A 24,355-nucleotide genomic window follows, 5' to 3' on the forward strand; every position below is an offset into this window, starting at 1 on the left:
ATTTTAAGTGACGTATGCATTTTTATGTAAAATGAATCATATCTAGCTGATTTTCTAGCTTTTTCGGTAGCTTTTGAATTTGAAGGTCACAGTAGAATTAGGTGAAGATCGCTAACTGATTTGATGTTCATGTAGAGAACATAAAAATTAAATTAGGCTGGCGATTGTCTATAATTAAGAACGCTTAACAATTGTATACAATAAACACAATTAGAAACGACTTACTTTTCAAGACGTAATTCGTGTGTTCAGTTGAAAGTTTCAGTTTGCGAAGTTAGCCCAGTGACTATTAAATTAACAAAAAATATGTACATTTTAAATACCTAAGAACAATAGATTATTATTCAAAATCCACCCGGAGCAAGTCAACGGCGCTGTCGACTGAAAATCGTACATTTTTCATAAACCGATAATCCAATGGTTTTTAATTTGTTGCGCTCTATTTCGTCACACTTTGAAGCAATCCACCGACAGCACGATTTCAAACTCAATGTCAATCATCGTATCAAGAGCGAGACATAATCCGATAAACACAGAAATTTATTGAATATGTCTCTGTCACGGCAGAAGCTAAATAAGTGGCAGGGGTGGCATTGTGTTTATAAATCGCATGCACTTCAGCACAGGACATGGCTTTCGTTTGACGTTTTTTCACGGAAAAGTTCTTATAAACACAGGATTTAGATAAGGTGTGGCACAGAGTACTGCGTTATCTTCCACGCATATCTTTGCATGTACCTTATCCTCAGATCCCATCTATTTATGTTTCTAGTTTAATAAAGGTCTTGTAGTGATGGGACGAGTAGATAACCAAATCTTCTACTCCCTATTTAGTGCCCTGCAGTGTCTTTGTGCCTGGCACTTTTCGGAGTTCACACTGGTCGAGGGATTCCCTTATTCGGGCTCTGAAATCATCCTATTACAATTAGTATGATTTGATGGTTATTTGTATTTCTACATTTTGGAAACACGCAACGTCAGCACCCACAAATCACAGCATTATATTGCTAAGTCCACTATCAAGTGACAAACATATGTACTTTGCGTAAAACTTATGACTATTAATATTTTCCGGGGAAATTTTCACATTTATCTAGACTTGTTTCGCGAATTTAATTCACTTATATATCGTGACTCAGTAAAAGTTTTGTTGACTAAGATAAGTAAATCTGCATAAAATTCTGGATACCTTGCCCTTTGTTTTCATGTTTATTTTAGTTTGATAAAGAATCCAAATGAGAGGTTGTTTTCTATTTTGTTAATTTGATGGTTATCAATGATTCAAATGAAACGAGGAACCATGAACTGTGACAACAATCTCTTAGCAAGGATTTTCATTAAAAGTGAAGGACGAAAAGCAGAACACGAAAAAATAAAACTATGACTGCAGTTTTTTCTGCACGAAATACGGACACACGATACTGCATGTTAAACAACTTTAAAGTAAACAGATCAAATGTACGAAAGGACGTTGGGAAAATAGCTATGCCGAGACTGCAGATAATCCTCAATGTGCATTGAAAATAGAGCTCAATGAATAAGTAAACTGATTGCATAGAAGTCTACATTTATTCGTAGCTCTTTGACCGACTTTTATCACTAAGGTTTCCTCATCAAAAGTAATTTTCGTTCTACATACGAGTATATACAAACGGTTGAAACAATTATATGTAGAACACTATCCTTTTAAATAATTGAAATACAGGATAGGATATTATAGGACGGGCTATGGAATTATTTCCTTAAATGTACCTAATTCAGACAACGTCAGTTCTTTGTGTTAGAAGAACTTTCTGAAAGACAGTACCATGTCATATAATATTAGGTATCATTGATTCGCCAAACCAAATTTGATATTCCTCTGAGAAGAAATTTTAGCATGTTTCCTACTTGAAGATATTTTAATCTCGCGTCTGGTATTAGGTATTCTCGCAGGTATAATTTTCTACTTTGTACTAGTCTCGAACATTGTCCCAAAATTTGTATGGAGGTTTCTTCGTTCTCCTCCAAAAATCTGCAGATATTGTACGTATTCAGTATTGGCAGCTTCCCCAGGAGGTAACGTAGCCTGCAATGATCTGCAAGTATTTCCACCCCTTTTCTTAGTGGAGTTCAGAAGATACTGCGAGCGAATTGGTTCATATCTTTCCATAGGCACCCTGGACTATTCATCTAAGTTTGTAAAGAATAGTTGCCCAACCGTTCCTCTCTCGAGTTCTGGTCTATTTATCGGCGTTTCTACGTCCTGTTGCTGTCCATTGTTTCCTAACCTAATATGGCCGAGAATACAAAGTATCCAGACCTTACGGGATAACCCAAGCATCTAGTAAGACATTTCCGTTGCCACTTGGAGTTCATCTTGCTGGAGCTATCCTGGTTTTACCTAAGTGAATTGATTGGCGCTTAGTTGTGAGTTAGGATCGCGACCTCTTTAGAGGCACTTGCGCCTAAAATATATTGGTATGCCTACCCATTGGTTAATAGTACTCTCTCCATGAACCAATGACACTTGCGCCTCGCTCCTTTTCTGTGCAGGAGTTGTCATTATACCAGGTAATCGGTAATCAATTGCTGGTTTAAGAAGGCCACAGAAATCAAAAAATGTCAACCTCTTTTCGGTTTAGGCAGCTCTCCGCCTCATTGATATCTCCGGGCATTCTGAAAATTGCCCTTCCACCTGCACCTGCATATGTATATGCCCTTTCGACCTGAATCCAGAAGGGGGTCAAGAGGTACATGTCCTCTACTTACCTCTTTTCTAACATTTTGTCGATCCAGAAGGCCAAAGTGTTTCTGAATGCCTGTGGATAAGGGCATTTTTCATAATTCAATAACCGAAAACGCAGACCGAGCGATTCTTTTGATGACTCATACATAGCGCACTATATTAAATATATCAACTGATGCAGGGCAGTTTTGAATGACCGGTATGCTGGAGATAACACTTCAAAACGCTGTTTTACTGTTTTCAGTACGAAAAATGTCAGACAAATTGCATCTCTCCTGGTTACTCCTTTGTGGATTACGTGGCATCCAGACAGTCTATTTTTCGTTTTGTTACTTTTATTTACTCCTATTTAATTTACGAGACTATGTTTCGGTTGCATTATCATCACACATAATGCCCAACAAGTGATAACCCTACAGTAGCGGAACAATACAAAGACGAATCCAAACATCCATAACCAAGTGGCGTTCGAACCTGGGCCAACGAGATCAAGAGGCTCACACTCAACCAACCTAGCCATCACACCGTTCAAGTAAATTGGTTTAAAAGATTTAGGACGAAAAGAATCCCTTAACTCGCTTTCGGAATGAAAATCACTTCTGCCCGCCTCCATGCATTTGGTATTTAACCCAGGACTATACTGCCTCCTACGACCATCAGGAGGGAGCCGAGAATGATTTATTCAATCGCTTCACAGAATTTCCTGAAGTTATTAGTAGTTTCGAACGTTCGCAACGTTGTGCTCAAAAATTGCAATCAATATCTTCGTCTTTTTCCAAGTTTTCCAAGGATTGGGGGCCAAATTTCGTGGACTTCCCAAATACACACGGTTGCATTGCAGAACGCCAAATAAAGGCTTCTTCTAAGACCAATGACAATATCCCTTCCATAATGTATTCTAGAAAACAATTGTCAAATTTATTTCGAATAAAAATCTAGTGCTGATTGTCTATCCTAAAAAGACAGTTAGGCGGCCATTAAGACTTTGTACTCAGTGGCGGCATCCAGCAACCTGGTGAGATAGTGAAGACACGCGCTGACCCATTCGAATAGCACGGTCAAATTCACCTTCCTGGGTTCCCGGTCATAGGAATATAAAGGGGAATAAGGGGATTGATTGACTGTCCAGGAGTTATTTTTGGCAGTTCCCCCCTGGAGACAGTCTACGTCCCGCTGGCGACTGTCAGAGGCCGAATATACGTGCTCTACTTAACAGTCGCTGACTTTAAATGGCAAAGGCTCACCACCTGCGTCAAAGGAAATTTGGCTCTCCTATGACAAGACCCGATCGAAGGAGCTTTTTAGCCAAGCGTGTGCAAATGCGTACAAGGCTATGCCGATCTGCATGGAGCACTGAACATGCCCCGGTATTCAGACTTGTCTAAATATATAAACATTATTTGAGTACAGAAAGAAGTATGCTGAGCTACAAAATTTAATTTTTTGTAGGAAATTCAAATCTTCAATAGCCTGACGCATACCTCGCTCGAGATAAATTTTACTCTTGTTCTTCTGAATGGATATCACAGAAACTAAACTTTTTTACAAATTTTTTAAAAGATTTCAATTGCAATGTAGTATCATGTAAAAAAAATCCCCCAAAGAGGGAATATTGATTAAAATTTTGTGAGTAATTTTATTGAGATAAGTATTCTGGAAGTCTGTATTCTATGAAAAATATTTTACCCATAATTGCTACTATTGACGAACTCGGATAATTATTCGAATTGCCATGGAGCTCAATCCATGGTATTTGAAAGATGAATTGAGAATGCAAGGGGTAGCAGAGAAGTTTATTTGCAGACGCCTACTGGGAATCAAGAGGATCTTCACGTCCAAGCCTAAAAGAGGCGTCAGAGGACGATGAGGCCATCTTGCAATCAAAAAGCTAGCTTCACGGCAGCCACGTCAATGAAAGTCACCTGGTTCATCCAAAAAAGGTCGTCTGGTATCAAATATGAAGTCGGTACTGATCTGCTCCTCAGATATCAAAAGTATCATAGACGGAAGCGCAGACAGGGTACCAACTATTGTATTTGTGGGATTTAAGAGAAAGGTCTCTGTATCATGACAACGCTCCTGCGCACGCAACTCTTAGTATTCTACAGTTTCAAGGCTAAACGAAGGCTATGACCTTGACTTACGAACTCTATGAGCAAATCATCATCATCATCTTCAACGGCGCAACAACCGGTATCCGGTCTAGGCCTGCCTTAATAAGGAACTCCAGACATCCCGGTTTTGCGCCGAGGTCCACCAATTCGATATCCCTATGAGCCAGTATGAGCAAATCAACATGTTTAAATATCCGTCCGTTTGAGGAAAAAGAAGTTCAATTGGTTTTCGTCACATGACATCAAATATTGTTTAATCGGTGGCATAGCGTTACCACCCACGTAGCTTCATTCTGACTTGTAGCGGGGTGATGGGAAGCATACACTTCTCTCAGAAACGGGTCCATCTATTGACAGACAGAAGCTGCGAGCCCCACGTTTGAATTGATACATGCAAAAAGGAGATTTATTTTTTTACGGTTGAGTATACGGTGCCGACTAGTACATTTCCGGTGAGTTCTTAATTGTGATAAAAAAGGGTGTCCAATTTTTTTTTAGAATATAGTTAGGGTTAATCTAGTACTTGCCGAAACTGGTTTAGCTTTTTATATCAGTTGGAAGGAGTGGGAATGTATACATCATAAAGTGACGCAGACCTTGTTTTCAACATCTTTCCAATACGAGAAACAACAAACATCAAACCGTTAGTGATGGTAAAAAAATCCCCGTAAGTAGATTTGTCAGCCGGGTCGTCACGATGCACAGCCTTGACAAAGCCTTTTTTGTACGGCCAACATATTGAAATCTTTTGAAAAAATAGATACAAAATTTATATTTTTTTGAAATTAATTTGGTCGGAGCGTATTTTACAGAGAATGCATTTCATTTGTCGTACTTGGGGGCTTCTTTGACACGATAATTAATATAGCTATAGTTAAATTGATGACAATTCAATTCAATAGTGAACAGAATAGCGTTTCTCCTGAAAAATTATGTTTTCTAAATTTTCAGAACACGTTTCTTCTAAACTAAATCATAGCTTTCTGATAAATAGAAAAAAATGTCAGAAAAAATTGTAAAAATTGATCCCATTCTTAATCGCACCTGTTTTTTCCATTTTATAGTTTTATTTAAATTAATGAAGAAAATAAAAATCTAAAAGATGAAAAAAAAACACTAATAAAATGTTCCCATTTTTTTCTTGCTTATTTCTCTGTTAACATAATTGTATGAGACATAGAATGAGATGTAAAAGAGAATAATACAAAAAGCGTGGGTTGGTTATCATCATCGGAACCGTAGGAAAATTAATTTAAAGTTCGCAAATACCAAGAGCATGTTAAACCAAGATAATACCTCCGTTAAGGCGTATAACAAGTATACCCGTAGCCAAGAGAGTTCAAAAATCGAAAAGGTAACTTGAAATTGGGCTAAAATGATAGATACATGCTGAAAAACCATTACAGGAGCTTTCCCAAAATAATTAAAAAGTATGAAGTGAAACAAAATAACTACCAAACAACAATTTTAAAAAAATTGGACCATTAGTAAATTATTCTGAAAGTTACTCAAAAAATATTTTAGTAATAGCTTTCAGAAAATATAGAACACGTTTTACTATTACGAATTACTTTTAATTAATGGATTTTTAGTCGCATTCAGGGGCACTTCAAGCAAACTTTAAGCTATTCATCACACTCCCACGTCAATTTATGATATATCGAAAGGTATTGATTAAATAGAAAACTTTTTAAGAGACCACATTGCGGTCAAAATCTACGTAATCTATCCAGACAATACATAACGAACTTCTTCATTTTTATGCATAGAAAGTAGGTCATTAACTGGATACATAACATACAAGCGCTATTATCACCACGCTTAGAAATAGAAAACTTAAAGTCAACTCATCTGACCGTAAACATAAATATCTTTCTAACACCTGACTAATTGTCCCTAACGATTTCAGAGCCCCCGGAGTAAATGACTGCTGAAAATTCAAATAAAAACGTGTGTAAATTATGGTGATTGATACCTTGACAGTTTATGGTTGACTTTTTGCATATGAGCTAAGGCAATTGATGCCGTGCTTTTTGTCAAGAATGAAGATATAAACACTTTCATGTTGCTCGCTTTATGGTCAGTCAAATCACTTTCAGTAACAGTACTCAAATCTAATTTTTATACAAATATTTAATAATGAGATTTTCTTTTGAGGCGGAACGGGTTCTTCAAGAAAATTATAGTTATATTGTACTTTTACCATGTAGGACAAACTAGATTGTAATATATTCAATGGTTTATGCTGGGATCGACAGAATATATCATCTAGAATATTGATGAAAACATCTGAACTAGATAGATCACTTAACGAAAATCATAAAGCACTATATGTATGTATTCATGCTACCGTGAAAATATAAGGTTAAGTCAATAGGCGTTTATCAGTTTCCTGAACCCTTAAAGCTCCTCAATGGCTTTCTTATAATTCCAGGTTGGAATGAATTGAAATGAATTATAATGCAGTTAGGTCAGCAACCCCATCTGTACACAGTAGGCACAGTAGGCCTGCGTGCAGATAAATCCCGAATTCACAGCAGTAAAAGTAGGTCCAAATTTTAAAAATCCATAGGATACTAATTAAATGTGGATAAAGTGAAAAGATCAAGAGCAATAGAGATGTATTTTTCATTCAAACGCACGTATCTCCTAATTCTTAAATTTGGTTGGGAATCTTTTGCATAGTTTGCATGTCTTATTTTGTAACAAATAAGATCTATTCTTAACCAGCTTGCCAATGCTGCTCTCAATGCCTTACTATGGGCACTACCCAGTATTGGTATCCTCCAGGCTATCTTGGTTATGTCTTGGCGACACCACATGGCCAAACTTACCATAACAAGTCAATAGGGAAATGAGGAGATCCTTCGGAGCTCTGGTTAAACGGAGTTCTCAGTTGAACATTCACCAGAGCTATTCAATATGCCAAAAGTAAACACATACCCTATGCAGAATGTGATAATAACGTTCACCATATATGCTGGGGAAGTTCCACCAACACGAGAATATCATGACTATTAGAGTATCCGGTGCAAACCTAACTGCAGGCACTCAACTATGGTAATGAACTCACTCACATCAATGTGGCCAGACGAGAGTGTGAAGAGTATCAAACGATATGATGCTCTCGGATTATAGGACCTCGGTCCTGTTGAGAATAATAATCAAGCATTCTTGACCACACTTCGTACTTTCGACTCTTTCTTTTCTAACATTCACTATCTAATCAATATATCCCGTAATGTTTCACCCAATCTCTGTAATTTGGCGTAGAAAAACTACAGGATATCCTGTGAAGCCTGCACTATTATTTCATTCCATTAAGCACTGATACCATTCCCCCTTTTTTCTCAAATTTTAATAGAATTAGAATTGATACCTATTTTTCTTACATAAATGTAAAGCAGGGTCATGCCATCTCACGCTTACCTGAAAATAGAAATAAAAAATTTGGTTATTGGTTATTATTGGAAATGTTTGGCAATAGTAATGAATAATGGATGTCTCAGCACAAGTTTACTGTATCCTTGAACGAAAGTATTAAAAGACAGTTAAAGCATATTTATACTAGATTATATTCCTTTAGTTCAATATGTGTAAAGAACACTTCATTCGGGGATGGCCCGGAATGACCATCTGAATTAACCACAATAGTAGAGCTAAAAAAAAACTGGTGGAAGTTGCCCACGTAGGTCAGCCAGTACAACTGTATTGAACTAATCCGTTGACCCGCACTTCGAGAGTTCTTTGTTAGCTAGGGTTAGGATGGCGAGTCGGGGTTTTCGAATCCTTCAGTCCCTCTAACGTCATATTCCAAATTCACATGTCTAAGGGTTTTGGTGCCCTTGGAGGTCACGCTAAGATGGATTCATTATCCCTACGAGGGGGTACCCAAAAAACCGAAATTATATTTTGAAAACTATTATTTACAATTTTTTCTGTAACACAATCTCATCCTCTTCAAAATACTCTCCATTACAACCAATACGTTTGTCCCACCCATATTTCCACTGTTCGAAGCATTTATTGAAGTCATCTTTAGAAACGGCTTACAGCTTCTGCCTCGTTTTTCCCTTGATCTCTTCAATATTGTTAAAGCGATGTCCTGTCATGTCCCTATTTATGCGTGGAAATAAGAAAAAATCGCATAGGGCCAGGTCCGGCGCGTAAGATACGTGGGGCAGCGGAATCATGCCATTTTAAGCCATTTTGCCAAAAACTGTTGAAATTTGTGATTGCCAGTCAGAGCCCGAACAGGAAAACTGACAACCCTTTTTATTTCAAAATCTTCCGTTAAAATTCGTGAAACCGAGTTCTAAAATAGCTTACCACTCAATGGGAGTGGATCAATTGTGTTTCGGCGGGCTGTGAATCTTGAATTTTTTGAAAATGTTCCTCGGTTTGAATAGTTTATGGACGCCCAGAACATTTGTCATTAATCGACATGTCACCATTTCTAAACCGAATAAACAACTCCTACACCTAAATTTTTCCCATAGCGTTATCTTTGTAAGCTGTTTTCAACAGTAGAACAGTTTTAGCACCATTTTTACGGAATAGAAAAAAAATTGCACAGCTGTACGTTACTCACGTAAGCTTACCATCATAAAAAATAAGAATAAAACAGCGCTAGCAAAACCAGCCTCTGCAGATAAATAGAACAAACCAGGCCGACAGCACAGGCGGTACTGAACTGGTAATGACTTTGGCTATACACGTCTAACAGCAGAAATGCATTCTACACAAGTTCCGCCCACGGCCCCTCATATATAGGAAAATCACAAAAGTTAAATTAAATGGACGCAAAGTTAAAATTGTATCGTCGAATTTGCCGGCGCTCATGACCTTATACCTTATTAAAGGGTTGTTTCATTTTCCTAAATTTTATAATGTATTGGTCGACCGCGAATTAAATTCTGTAGAATTCCCTAGAAAAGAGAAGAGATCACGCGACTACCGACTATTACGGGCGTCGAAGAAATGGGGAATCAAACTAACAATACGACCCACAAAGCGGCAAACTTCCGGATCACTTGGCTTTGGAATGACGATATCCAAATAACGGGGAACAAATGTCTCCGTCATAAGTTTCTCGTCGATGAACCGCTAGCCAATTGCCGACTTTATAAGAAAGCAGATTTTCGGAGTGCAAGTCTTCGGTGCTTCGTCGCAATCGCATTTTCCTCTGCACTGTTGCGAGATCGAGGAGAGCATGGCGAGCCTCAGGTCTCGGAAGTCACTTAGCTGCAATAAGATGACTGGCGAGATGTGTAAAGCCACCTGGCGAGCCATCCCATCTCGTGTCCAGTGTTTGCATGAGTGTTGTCTATGGGAGGACTATTTCCCCGCTTTCTAGAAGGCTGGCAGGGTTGTCATGCACCTGAAGTTGCCAGAGAAAGATGAGAGTGATCCCAGTTATACAGGGTCATATCTCTTCTCCCCAACTTTGGGAAGGCCCTGGAGAGGATAACGGTCCAGCGACTGGCAGTAAAAACATATCATTTGTTGTTGAAAAGGTAATATGGTTTCCAAAGTGGCTGGTCTACCGACAAGGCCTTAATGCATGCGAAAAACTTTCTTGTATGTTGTATTAACAAATACATGATTAATTTTTGTTAAGGGATCTGCAATATGATTGGCGAGGGATTAAAGTGGCCGTGGTGGACAGCCACCAGCTCAGTGAGTTTTGTGTTATTATAGTCCTGTGACGTCTTATGTGTTGTGTTGGATTATACGCAGAGCGATAGTTCGCTTATGGAAAAGTTTCGATGCGGTTCTCTGCACCGGACTGATTCTAATCAAACCGTTGGGGAGTACCGTACTTATGTACTCGAGTAGGGCGATCTAACGTTGGTCTGCAAGGAAGTCATCTGAAGTGACTCGTGCCACGAAGACTCAACCGAGATTGCCTGGTACTATACGAACCAGGATGGCCCTCTGGGACCATGTGCTCTAGGAAGATTTATGGAGAATCTGCTCATTTATTTGCGATTGCCCCTTGTGAGAGTTGCATAGTGGTTAAAGTTTCGTCTATATTGAAAGCAGAACTCCTTGTCGGTTCAAGCATGAATTCGCACTATACAACCCGGATCTCGTACCCCTTAGTTGTAACAGAGATTCCAGGTATGCCTCGCATCTACTGGTATGCATACTGACCTTGCACTCACTATAAACTGGTACTGCTGTGCCAGTCATGGCGGAGCTCTGATTGTGATCTCAATCCATTATCCAATTAATTAGAGTCCGAAAAGGACCGTGGCAGGTATTCACATTAAGCCTCCATCATGTCAGTGCCGCAGAAGTGGAAAAGCCAGAATGAAGCCAGACAAAGCAACGAAGTTTTGAGACCCAACAGTTGTTCAATCACGCTACTGAGCAGGGTAGAACATCATCTTAATAGCAAGAAAGTACAACCGTTTCAATATAGAAAAGGAAGGCAGATTCATGATAATCATATTCGCGATGTCGTTCAAAATAACGTGAATCCAGAACCGTGGAACTACACTGTGCGTTATACATTGCACTTCTATGTCTAGAGAAGGCGTCTAACCAGATCTGATACGCATTGCAATAATACCTGTTCCCAGCAAAATTCATGGACTTTGGAATTGTTCTATCACGATCCAAAGAATAAAGTCCGAAGTGTGGTAAATACATCAAAACCACTCCATACCCCTGCCAGTGTCTATAAAGGAAGCACCCTCTCGTCATTCCTGTTTGGTTTTATCATGGCCACACAAGACAAAATCTACGCAGTAACGTTCATTCTATCGCTCTGTAGGGCTGTGAGTGCTAGCCGACTACCAAAAATAATGAACGCTGACTCAAAGTAATGGAGATTAGATTAATGATGACGCTATGATTACATCCGAAGTAAGGACTTGCGCGATCGATATGCAGTTGTGTCCATCGCAAAAAGACTGTGAAAGAGGTGTCTTCGTTAGTAAGAACATGTAATTTGCGCTGACAAGAATTGGCTAGCTAAGATTGGAACAAATATCGGATTCGATGGGATTTAACCAAAAGGTCGACCGAAGCACCAATAGCCTGATACGCTAGATGGTTATTTGAGAGCCCCCTCCCAGACCAAGCCTAAGACCGTGAAAAGTGGCAAGTTCGATCTAGACAGTTCGACTCGTTACCCAACGAAGCAAAGGCTAACGCAAAGGGAATTCAGACAAAGGACCGCGCAAGTAGTATAATGTTTTGTGCATCAAATAGAATTTGCAATGAAGTGAAGATAATTACTTTTGAAGGAATAGACTAGAAATATTTTCGAATGCATAGAAGAACATCCTAGAATTTGAAAATCTAGATAATGGTACACTAATCCATAGAACATAATCCTTTTTGGCACCTACTCCATACATATTATTTTCGAAAAAGCTTACGACAGCGTTAATTGCTCGGAAATGCAATGTACAGATATAACACTTCAGAGAAAATGATACGAAAACGTATGTGTTCTGTAATGGCGCATATCACAATAAATACTGCAAGGAAGTAAAATTTTAGCGATTTAAAGTCCGAAATGAACCCTCTAACCTGTGTTTGTTTTACAAGAGGAAATGCAAGCACAATTTGCTTTGAGAACGTTGTAGAGCACAATAGACTATGACTTTCTCCGTTCAATTCATCTCCCGGGTTTTTTGCCCTGAAAATTGCAAATGTAAATCAAAGATGTATAGGAGTTCATTCTTACCTGCGTTAACCACAGGTACACAAAGGCCTAAGCAGTTAGCCTTGCCTATGAGAATGACGGCACCAAGCTCAAAGTCGATTGATTCATAAATAATGCAAACTCCTCGTTTGCTATGCGTTCTTAATTTGAAAGCGCAGTTACCTCAACTCTGTCATCACGAGGCGACGATTCCAAAGCAACACTTTTGCCATCTTGATAATGGAGATACGTCACTATTCCCCAGAAGCCAAAATGTATACAGATGAAATCAAGCCACAACTGCTCATAACACTGGAATTTAGCCATAAATAGTTATCACTTTATCATAATAAAGACCTGATGCCTCCGCTCCATATTGTGGTAAAGAATTTCAAGTAATCTACCAGCTACGGTAGAGATGTGCATACAGGCATGGATGTCCATCATTATCAGCCAAACCAATAACTTTTTAGTTCTTAGAAGTGATAACATCAATGAATAGTAACAAGAATTATTTGAAAATGCTCAATTATAATTCGATCTGATTCCTAAGAGAAACCACTGCTGAATTGGGACAGAATACCTCATCAGACACAAGAAACTAGTCTACTTCAAATGCTAATCAATTTATTATATGATGTACGAGTCAGTCATGATCGTCTAGAAACTTAACCGTTAAAGAAAACTACCAAATGGATAACGTTTAATCATGACGATCGAAAGCACTCAATTAACTTTAAACATTTTACAATTTGGGTTCAATACCGGTTTCTCATTCTATTCTTGGGGTTTTCATGCTCCAACGGCAACTAGCAGCATTAGATAGAGTATGTAACGAGATATGAGTATACTTTATCAGTGCGGAATTGCAGATACTGATCTGCGAACACGGAATGGGTGGCCAGCGTGATGAGGAGATGAAAGTTAGCATGAAGATAGAAATGTTATTGTTGATGAGTCAATTTTTTTTAGTAATTGGCAAACTATTCCGTTTGACTTAGGAATTTGGGTATTCAAATTGAAATATGTTCCTTTCATAAATCACAAGTATGGGGGATGTAATGCATTGTCTAGTCTAACACAACGGCAGGTTTGTGTTTTTGAGGAAATTTACAGTTTTGCTATTTAAGTTTTTTGAATACAAACAACAGAATAAAACCGGAACGTAGAAATGCGAAATTTGATTGAAGTTGATATGAAACTGTACTCCGAAGGTGTAATGATTTAGGTGCCAACCTCTCGACCTTGTTGTTCTGGATGCGAATCGCTTACCTTCCGGGCACAAATGCTTTTATATATTTTATCAAATACTCAAAAATAAATAATGATCACATGCTTCTTGCCGACAAAGTAGCACAATAGAAGGGACAATATATCAAAATCAGATCATGAAAAGGGAATGATTGCTTAGAATTTCCACAATTCTCTTTCCTGCAATGGTAAGTGCCAGAGGATCATTGATAGCATGTTGAGGAGCCCGCCTAAAAAGGGAAGTCTGCTCGTACTGTTATCGAAAAATGCAACTGCAAACTTTGCAAATACATAGAAGAAGTGAAGGTACACAGATTTGAAGCAACTTACAGGAAGACTCATGAGCTTCCCCCTCCGAGTCAATACTTAAACCGTCCTGGAGGAATGATGTTCAACACACTCCAATCGATCAATGACGGTTACTTTAGCGAGTAGATAAATTTGTAACACAACTTCTGCTATGACGATGATAACATAGAACATCATGCGCTGCTCGAAGGGGTCTTCATATGCGTATCTAGTCCCGAAATGAAGAGCTAGTATGTCTGCATGTCTTAAGCAACTGCATCATTTATATGCTTATACCTGAAAATTTGATGCTCAAAGACGATCATGTTCGTTGTACAACGCGCGTGGAACAAGATTTATACAGAATTATAGCAGATAAATGTTCATCTATGCTAAGGCAGTATATTCAGCACCATCCTACCACCAGTGGACCTTGCAGTACGGACGGCGAATTTCCTTTCCTTCATTGAAATTTGTATTTCGGGCGCCAGCAGCCCTGTCCATAGTCCTAAGTAGATGTGCAAAATAAACTCACAAAAACTTTTCAAATAAACGTAGCGTTAGGCAATGGCTTCCTCACTCTGATATTGGAATATGTCACCAAATATTGGCGAGCGTTAATTACATAAATATTATCATGTAATCAAAACCTTTAACGAAGGAGGCATTTTTGCTCTAGATTTGACAAAAAAGAAATTTGGTCTGAAAATTAACGACCCAAAAATAAAATCTTAACCTAAACCCGAGCCCATAGACCCTACAAGTCAAATCTGACTCTGGAAGAATACAATCTAGAAAATGTTGATCACTTCATTCATCTAGGACTGGAATCGGGCAGTTAAAGGATCGCTTATGCGAACTGGTACCTACGATAAAGCACAAATGCTGTTAAAATTGTATTGAACCAGGAGCACCACAACGCTGCTACCAAATCCTGTCCCTGTCTCTACATGGTGATCACACTCCTTTATTCAGACGGAGCATGTGGCGCGAAATCTTGAATCACACATTAATGGAAGCAAGACGATATTCATGGTGGTAACGTCAGGGAAGCAAAGACAACAATATTCAACAGCGCTAGTCAATTGAAGGCAATGAAGATAGGCAACTACAATTTTTCCCATCTTCCTTACAAAGTTGGTTTGGATCGGACACAAGTCATTTTGCCGTAGTTTGTGATAAATAGCTAATAAAAATAAAAATAAAGAGGGTAAAATTCAGCATTCTCACAAACAGATAAAACTTCAAAGAAAGTCCTCCTAGCAAGTCCGGCGAAAAATAAAAATCCGATCTAGACAAGCTAATCTCACCACTGAACAGGATAAAACCTAAAGCAGCAGAAAACTCAGTTTTCCTAATAATAAGGTCGAAAAATGTACAAAGAAGTAACAAGAACCACGTTTATAAAACTATTATAAGGACATGTGTTAATAAGCTGCTATTCATAACTATAGGACCAAGTGTGATTTTTTATTTTAAAATTCCGCTATACTTCAATTTAGATAAAATTATTCGTTCTTAAAAAAGGACCATTCCAAACCCTTGTCAACAATTTTACAGAAAATATTCAAGGCAAAATAACGAAGATGATAAACGATAAATTCGAGCGATTCAGAACTATAGGACCAGTTTCAGAAACAACAAATTTATCAAAGAAAAAATCAAATTAATAGCTGGTAGGTAACTACTAATAATCTGCGAACTTTTCAAGGTGGTTACTAAGCTTGAAAATGAATTTTCTCATGTTGTTAATGAGATTTCGCATAATCTATGTAGGATTCCATGCTGCGGGTGCTACGGGTAAGGTCATGTATGTTGTTGTTAATGTGTTTAACTATGATTGCCCAAAGGTTCTCCATTAGGTTTATGCCTGGTGATCAAGTGCAAACCAATGCGCGCATTGGCACAAATTATCACTTGTGCCAATGTATGTTCTCCGAATATTCAGGTCAAAACACTTAGAATAAAATTGTCTTTTAATTTCCATTCATCACCTTTTTGTCCGTTGGAAATCAATTTCTTTTTTACTGTGAGAAATTCAGTGTGTTTTTCACTTTTATGGTTCACAGTTCCAAGTCTATAGCTACCAATCAATAAAATAATAGCTGGTCACAAGCCCGCATGTGGAAGGAGGAGGGATGAGTAGCTCCAGTCTGGATGAGTGTAGACCACTGCAGCGCCTGCAGGGGTAGGTGAAGAAAGAGCAAGAACTTTGTGGTCTTACAGATTGCTCACTGAGGTTTTAATATGCACTGCAGTATCCATCGGCTGAATACTCCGCTGAGGTTCGGGACGAATTCCAAAGAGCGTGTATAGAACTTTCGAAATTGGATCCTTTGCATAAACCATAGACTCTATACATCTCCAGCTACTCCGGGAATTCTATCTCAAATCAATGATGAAATTGCATCTCGACTGTGTGCTGATTTGTAGCTCCTGTAATTGCAATCATTTGTGCATTGTGATGCAACTGTAGCTGTCAGGTTGCACGGTCAGAAGACTAGCTTTCGTGTTATTGATTTGAGCGACCAAAGAGAGGGGATACAAACTGCAATGTCCAAATTCCGAATGATTGTTTATCTCCTGTTCACTCAGACTATCCTTTAATTTCATTATCACCGCAATTAATGCTGTGGAAGTGATAAGTTCACTGCAGTAAGACAAACACAAACATACACGACGTCTGAAAGTCGAACCCAGAGCAACCAGATCGAAAGGCCAGCGCTTCAACCATCGCGTTGCCAATTCCGAATGTATTATCTGAATTCTGCCGTGCAGGGGACAAACCCTAGAGCCTGGTCACACCAGAAGGAGGAGCGTGGTTGCGGCCATGCATTTATTTTTACAGTAAAGACCAGGCGAGGTCCTTGCATGCGGCTGCTTGTAAGACAGATTGCGAGCTGACTACACGTAACTTGAAGGATCGACCTTTCAGTCCACTGAGAGAGGTCAAACTAAGAGCAGATCGATTAATGTATGCCTCTGACAGCCATTTGCCGAACAAATGTTTGTTAGCTAGGAAGCTCTTTGCGGCGACGAAGGGACTTGGCACTTGTGTGTGTGCCATTCGGGACGTTGTGGTCGTCACCCGAGTTTATAAAAAACTCATAATGAGAGAGCGGTGCAGAATATGTGGTTCGGCGTTAAAAATTCTGAACCATCTCATTTCTGCCTACACTATTCCACGTTGGGATAACACACAGAGATGAATCATCAAAGCCATCCAGTTTACCGATGTGAGCAGCTGGCAGTAATTGATAGTTCTGCTTACGGCATGTAATGAGACCGGCAAATTTTAACTGATCGCTATATACCGCACAACAAGCCTGTTAGTCGACAAGATACCTAGCTCTGCGTATATCCTATGATCAAAAAGTACCGGGAATTTTTTATTTAAACGAACGGAGCATGGCAGAACTGATTATTCTCAGTTTTTCCAAGTTGGTACCACATTAGCTGACGTATATGTCAGTATTTTAGCGGCAATGCCTCATTAGTATCTGCCTGCCGTCTGTTTACATCAATCAACTATTTACCTTTTGTCGCATTCTAATATGTATAGTTTGGTTGAACAAAGAATTTATTTGAAATTTTATGTTGTTAACGGAATTAAGCGTGCTAATGAAGTGAAACTGTTGCAAAGTGTTTGGGGATTCGAGTGGTGTAAAGGCTTTAAAAGTGTTACAGTGATAGCATTCCGGACCCCCATCCACGTTAAACACCAACGAAAACTTAAAACGAAAACGTGGAAAAAATGGTCCTTAAAAACCGTCATACTAGCCTAAGGCTGGCCTTAGAAGATCAGTATTTCAGTATTTCATCAGTTTGGCGTCAGTCAGAGTGACAAAATTATGGCAAACTGATCGTCTAGGCTATTTTTATGGCAATGACTGATGAAAATTTAAATTTTTAAATAAAATTTGTCAGTCTGATTGCACTGATGATAAGTTGAGTGTGTGACTTCCGGATGGTTCGAATCTTTAAATACATACAACAAAAATGGTCGTATTGTTAATACTGAACACGTCAGTCCATCAGTCATTTCATCAGTCCATTTTTGATGGGTGGACTTATGGCAGACTGATGGAATACTGTTCGTGTAAGATCAGCCTAAGAGAGATTGCTGAACTTTGTATTGCCTGTGGAACCGCTCGGCACATTGTCGTGAAAATTTTGCGTATAAAAGAGGCTCGTCCCAGCAGACCCGAATTTCGTGCAAAAACAATAGGGAAAAGGACATCAGGATTTCTGAAGCGAATAATGGCCTGACCTACATGAAAGGCATATTTATTGGTGCTGATACGTGGGTCTACGAGATAAAGGCCATAACTTTGACCTACCAGCGGTGTATAGACGAGTGATACAAATCAACCTCAACCATTGCGAGGCAGCTTAAGACTTGCTCTCGCAAACCATTCAAGAATCGAATGTGGATGTGGCGGTAATATGTGAACCTTATCGAAATTACGTTAATGCTACGTGGTTGAACGACTCATGGGGAAACGCGGCGATAGGGCCATGATGACGGCAAGCCATTCAAGAAACAATGACTTTCATCATCATCAATGGCGCAACAACCGGTATCCGGTCTAGCCCTGCCTTAATAAGGAACTCCAGACACCCAGGTTTTGCGCCAAGGTCCACCAATTCGATATCTCTAAAAGCTATTTGGTATCCTGAACTACGCCATGGCTCCATCTCAAACAGGATCTGCCTCGTCTTCTTTTTCTACCATAGATATTGCCCTTATAAACTTTCCGGGTTGGATCATCCTCAACCTGTTGAGCCGAATTTTATCCACAGCCAGACGGTCGTGGTAGCGCTCACAGATTTCGTCGTTATATAGGCTACGGAATCGTCCATCTTCATGAAGGGGCCAAAAATTCTTCGGAGGATTCTTCTCTCGAACGCGGCCAAGAGTTCGCAATTTTTGTGCTAAGAACCCAGGTTTCCGAGGAATACATAAGGACTGGCAAGATCATAGTCTTGTACAGTAAGAGCTTTGACCCTATGGTGAGACGTTTCGAGCGAAATAGTTTTTGTAAGTTGAAATAGACTTTGTTGTGATTTGCGACCCAAGCTAGCAGACATTTTCAACAATGTCAAAGATGTAGTCTCCTATCTTTATTGTTCTCGTTTGACCAGTGCAATTCGATGTTGATCGTTATTTCGGTTTTGGCGCTGACGTTGCCACCATGTACTTCGTCTTGCCTTTATTAATGTGCAGCTCAAGACCTCACGCCAATTGACACCAGCTCGATCTGAATGAAGGTAGACAATACATCTCGGGTTGTTCTTCCCATAACATCAATATCGTCAGCGCAGGCAGTTGAGTGGATTGCATACCAGCCAATCGCGTTGAGGGTATGTAATTCATATAGGACGGTGTCAGGCGAGGCAGTGTGTTATCGCCGGGATAACTCCCTTGGAGCTTCTTGCGAATGAGGCATATTGTTTCTACCAGAGATGGAGGGTGAATTCGGCCGAAGTGAGTGCCGGCTTCCGGAAGCCCACTAATAAGGAGCTGTAGAGGAGATGACAGCAAGGGTGAGATAATTCCGAAAAAGGCCGCTGGACTCATACACTGATCCCGCGTATTGAGAGATTGGTCGACCGCAAACATGAAGAATTGAATTACCACCTAACGCAGTTCTTTACGGGACATGGTGGATACAGGAAGCAATTCATCATCATTCAGCACACATCGCTTCGGATTGGATGAGTTACCAGACTTTTCCCAATGTGCTGCTACACTCGACGACCTGGAGCATGTTATATTCCACTGTCCGAGATTCGTGAATGAAAGAGGGAGATTAAACGACGCCCTCAACGCAGTCATCGGACCCCATAATTTCGTGGAGTTGCTGAGATCCGCAGCAAATTGGATTGCGATAAACACAATAGTAACTGCAATACAGGAAGCTTTGCAGGAACTGGAACGATTTCGGAAAACGCGGAAAGGGCAGAGAAGTGTGGGTAGTTTTAGCGGGTGGGAATCCAGCGCAGCAGCGTCTTTCTAAAATTTCCACCTCCAAACTAGAGGACCTGGTCTGAAAATGAGACCCGTGCAGTACCGAGCCTTTCTTGCAAATAATATCACAGCAAAGGAATAAATCACTTTCTACTCACGCCCACTCCATATAAAAGAAGGTTGTCGATAATCAACTCTATTTTCATGAATTACGGATGGAACACAAGCTAAGGAATTATATTCTGAGCGAGCAAAGATCTTCCACGCATATCGAGTCTATCCATTTCTTTGCAAAATCTTAGTCCTTTTATTCTTTTGGAATAGTTTTGAGTTTTTGGTTATTCAACGGCTTTTTCAGAATATTTACGCTAACAGTCGTGAAAGAATGTAATATTTGTTTAGTGTAATTCCTTTTATTTTTTTAAAGACTTCTATTCAGAACAACGCTTTCTAATGAATGAAACAATCATTCTTAATTTAGAGATACTCAAGGGACTTCATTCTCCAATTCCCCAAAAAAAAATACTTAATACAAACTTATTTATGAATATCATTCGGAGTGGTTACTACAACTCGTTTAGTTTTACGTAACTGGACTCATTGCTAGACATACGTCTATTGACTTTAAGGGGTCATCCCGTGGGAAGGCCGTTTTTTTTGGCTTTTTTTAGAAATTTTTTTTGAAGAACTGGAGAAAGATACATAAACGAATTTTTCACCATAGATTTATTATTATCTTGAGTGTGCATAGTAATTTTTCAAGCCCAATCACATGGTTCGTTATTGAAATACAGAGCAATTTATACACCCATATCCAAAAAAGGTGTTTTCCTGCTGCCACGCTAGAGAGCGCTGCGATCATCTTAGAGAAAAAATGTGAACGGCATTTTACACGTACAGACTTAACTACAGTCCGCAAACTAGGATTATTAAAAAATATTGAAAACTGAATTTTTGGTGCTAGAGAGCTTTTTTTTTAATTTTGGCGTTTTTTACAGCTTCTTCAATGAATAAAAAAAACTACTGATTGAATCGCAATTATCCTAATTTGCGGACTGTAGAAATATGTTCTGAATAAGTCGTGAAAATTTCAAAGAATTTCGTTGGAAAGATTTTGGGCTGTGGTGGCAGCCGATTTTGAACATGCGGTTTCGAGAAAAACGCATTTAAAAAGTAGAATGCGATTTTTAGCCATAAAGCCTTAACTGACCATTAATCTGCTATACCTAGTCCATAACCCTTAGGTTTCTTGAAGAAACACATGTACGGCCTTGGCTTCAAATCTTGTCCTTTTAGCGAAGTCATTCGAACGTCATTCAGACCGATAAATACGAGCTTTATTACGGCGATCTACATAAATCCGAACGACTCCGAATATCAAAAAATCACTTTAGCCATATATTCTACACTATATCTAGATACAATTGATGCCAAAAAAAAAATTCGATTCCGCGGATCCGACACACGGGATGACCCCCTTAATTTAGAGATACTCAAGGGACTCCATTCTCCAATTCCCAAAAAAAGTACTTAACACAAACTTATTTATGAATTTCATTCGGAGTGGTTATGTAACTGGACCCATTGCTAGACATACGTCTATTGACTTTAAATTTTTCGTAGCATTCAAATCTAAATATCTTGGGACGCTTTTTGAATCGATTTAGATTTCCTCTGTATCTCTGTGTCCTTCCAAGTTGTCTACAAGTTCCAAGGTTTTAAGACCTTCAGTGACTTTGAGGCAACTCAAATCACTTTCTTAAGTTTTTGGAATGACACTATGGCCATTAGTCCTCCAAACATATGCATTCCTTTTTGAATATACAGACAAAGCGAAAAGCAACATTAAAAATAAACCATCTGCCACGCCTTTCATCCCTTGTATTACTCATTGGGATATTCCCGTACTATCGAAACGGAAATCTTTCTCTCGTCACAAGGAATCATACGGACAAGAACGGAATTTCCACTATTCCAGCATCCCATGAGTCGCTCGAACTCACACAAAATAATTAAATTTACGCGGTGCCTGTACCTAAGTCCGCCGGCCATGCACGGAAAAGGTAGATACTGACAGAGGACGTTAAATGGCCTCCGGTAGAATAGTCCCTGAATCGTCCCAAAAATAATTTACATATCCCAACCATGTGTACCACACCCACACATTACAGCGACACACCGCTTGCCATTCATTTCTTTTTCTCCCAGGGGACACGTTCGGAGATCTTGTGAGCATTTCCATATTCCCAGCACAAGAAAGTCAACGGTGCCGGGAAAAAGGACTACAGCAACCATGGCCAAGGGCAAGCACTCGGCGTGGAGATTCAAAACGCGGCTGGACACCGGAGATCATATGCATGGGACCTGGTACATAACAGGAGGAAAGTGCTATCAGGCAGGCGCCATATGTGCTGTGCGTAGATGATTCGAGGTCTCTCCCTAGCCGGCAGCCGGCTTTTGACATAGTTGAAGCGTTCGCGAGGGATGGGTGGTTGCCGCACGAAGCAAAACGGAAACTGGCTATAAAGATTCAGACTCACCTAGTTCTGCTGAGCTTCCTTCCTTGGCTGTGTCGTCACTCGGGTTCTACGCAGCGTACGGGCAATTATCCCCTTCACGACTCGACCGGGCGGCGTGGAGTGCAATTAGAAAGCGAAGCTATTTTCCGCACAAATTCTTGTCTGAAACACTTTTAGCGCTCACGACTGCAAGCGAACTTTTCTTTGTATTACGGGACTTGGAAAGCACTGCGAACGTAATTAAAGCGAGTTCTGCAAAAAACCGAGACCAGCACTTGCAATTCGAAGATGACGAATCGCGGAACGAAATCCGTGGATTCCTTTCAAGACAACGACCAGCGAAAATGCACAGAACGGCGGCCGGGACAGCAGAGCACAGTCAGTGGAAAGCCGGTTCGACTGTTCGCGTACAAAAACAACGTCACACTTAGCAGTAAGTACTTCGACGGTTTCGAACTCGAAACTGCTCTCTGTGCACTGCACTCTCCGGGAATTATCGATTGCAGACAGTTTCCTTGTGCGGCTCCTGGCCAACTTTTGGATCCTTGCAGCGGCGGGTTCGCACTGGCGCGCTCAGAATCGCTAATGGCAAGTTGGGACTGGATCAAGGCGGCGACCGGGACGAGCACTTGCACACTTTCCTGGCTGAGGACGTGTCGGGATGTCTCCTTGGCTAGAGGTGCAGATGAAGATACTTGGATTCTTGGGACAGAGGTAGCTGTGCCGGACAGGTTGTGTGGCGTGTCCGCTTCGTACTCGAGCCGAACTACTAATGAAGCACAAGTCGCTGCTCTTGCTAGAAGGTCGCCTCGCAGTTGCCGCCGTCTTGCGTTCTTCAGCTCGGAGTCGAGTTGCTGGAGTTGGCACTGGCACGGCGGAGTAGCGTGGCCGCGGACACCCGATGGCTGCGCACCCATGCAACGCTCCGTGCGTCGGGCCTCTGCAAGCGCGGAGCCGCCGCCAGTGTTCTCGCTAGGGAAACTCGCTCGTGTGCCTGCATGGCTGCTTACCACGGAATTTGGAGTGCAGTCACGCATTAGCGATGCCACGGTTTGTAACTGAAGCGCTACTTCGGGAACTGGAACTTGTTTAGGTTGTCGGGTATTCGGTAGTTTCCCATCGCGGGCAATTACAAGGTTTAATTGTCGAATTTATTGCCAATTCATTTGTTATAAATTGGAAGATATCAGATTTTCTAAACCATGTGAGAATATAATTAAAGTAACCGTTCAATAAATGGACATTTTCCAGAAGTTGTTATCCTGCGATTTGTACAGTAGCAGTTAGCTTTTAATTACAACTTACCAAAAGCAATTTTATTATAGCGTTTGTTAGTAGAGTTCAGACGCATACCATATTTGCATATTGCAGTGAGCCAGGGCACTCTGGTATTTTGTTTTCAATTTTTCGGCTTTCAAAATCATTTTATAAGTAAAAATAATAGATTGGCAAAATGGACTTAGGGAGTCATAAAATTTGGCTAACTGCAGAGGGGGAAAGTACGCTTCACGATGGATCTTAACCACATCATATCCGGTGAGGTTCCTCCTCTTGTGGATGAAGTGGTTAGTTACCGTAGCATACGAATATGGACTGTTCTTCCAAGCAGAAGAGAAATCATTTCGGTCAACAATGCACTCAAACGGAGTAAAGCCGCTGGACTTGACTGTCTCGATCCAGAGATATTTATCGCTGCATCTGCAGTTACTACAGATATGCTACTCCCACTTGTACGAAAATCTTAAGAATCTGAGTCCTTTCCCAGAGAGTGGAAGAAGTGGATGATCGTCAAGGTCCCAAAGAACGGGGAACTGCTTTGAGTGT

The 24,355-nt window shown here is 40.1% G+C and overlaps 1 protein-coding gene across 1 annotated transcript in view; it reads right to left on the bottom strand.

The window, feature by feature from the left end:
- Positions 1-23,294, bottom strand: part of LOC119657356 (protein singed) — a 95,168-nt gene extending 71,874 nt beyond the window's left edge. Inside the window, exon 1 of the mRNA XM_038064230.1 lies at positions 22,553-23,294. The gene's annotated coding sequence lies outside the window, so the exon portion shown is untranslated. The remainder of the gene's footprint in view (positions 1-22,552) is intronic.
- Between the last annotated feature and the right edge of the window lie 1,061 nt (positions 23,295-24,355).

This window comes from Hermetia illucens, chromosome 5 (genome assembly GCF_905115235.1).
Source record: "Hermetia illucens chromosome 5, iHerIll2.2.curated.20191125, whole genome shotgun sequence".
Lineage (NCBI taxonomy): Eukaryota > Metazoa > Arthropoda > Insecta > Diptera > Stratiomyidae > Hermetia > Hermetia illucens.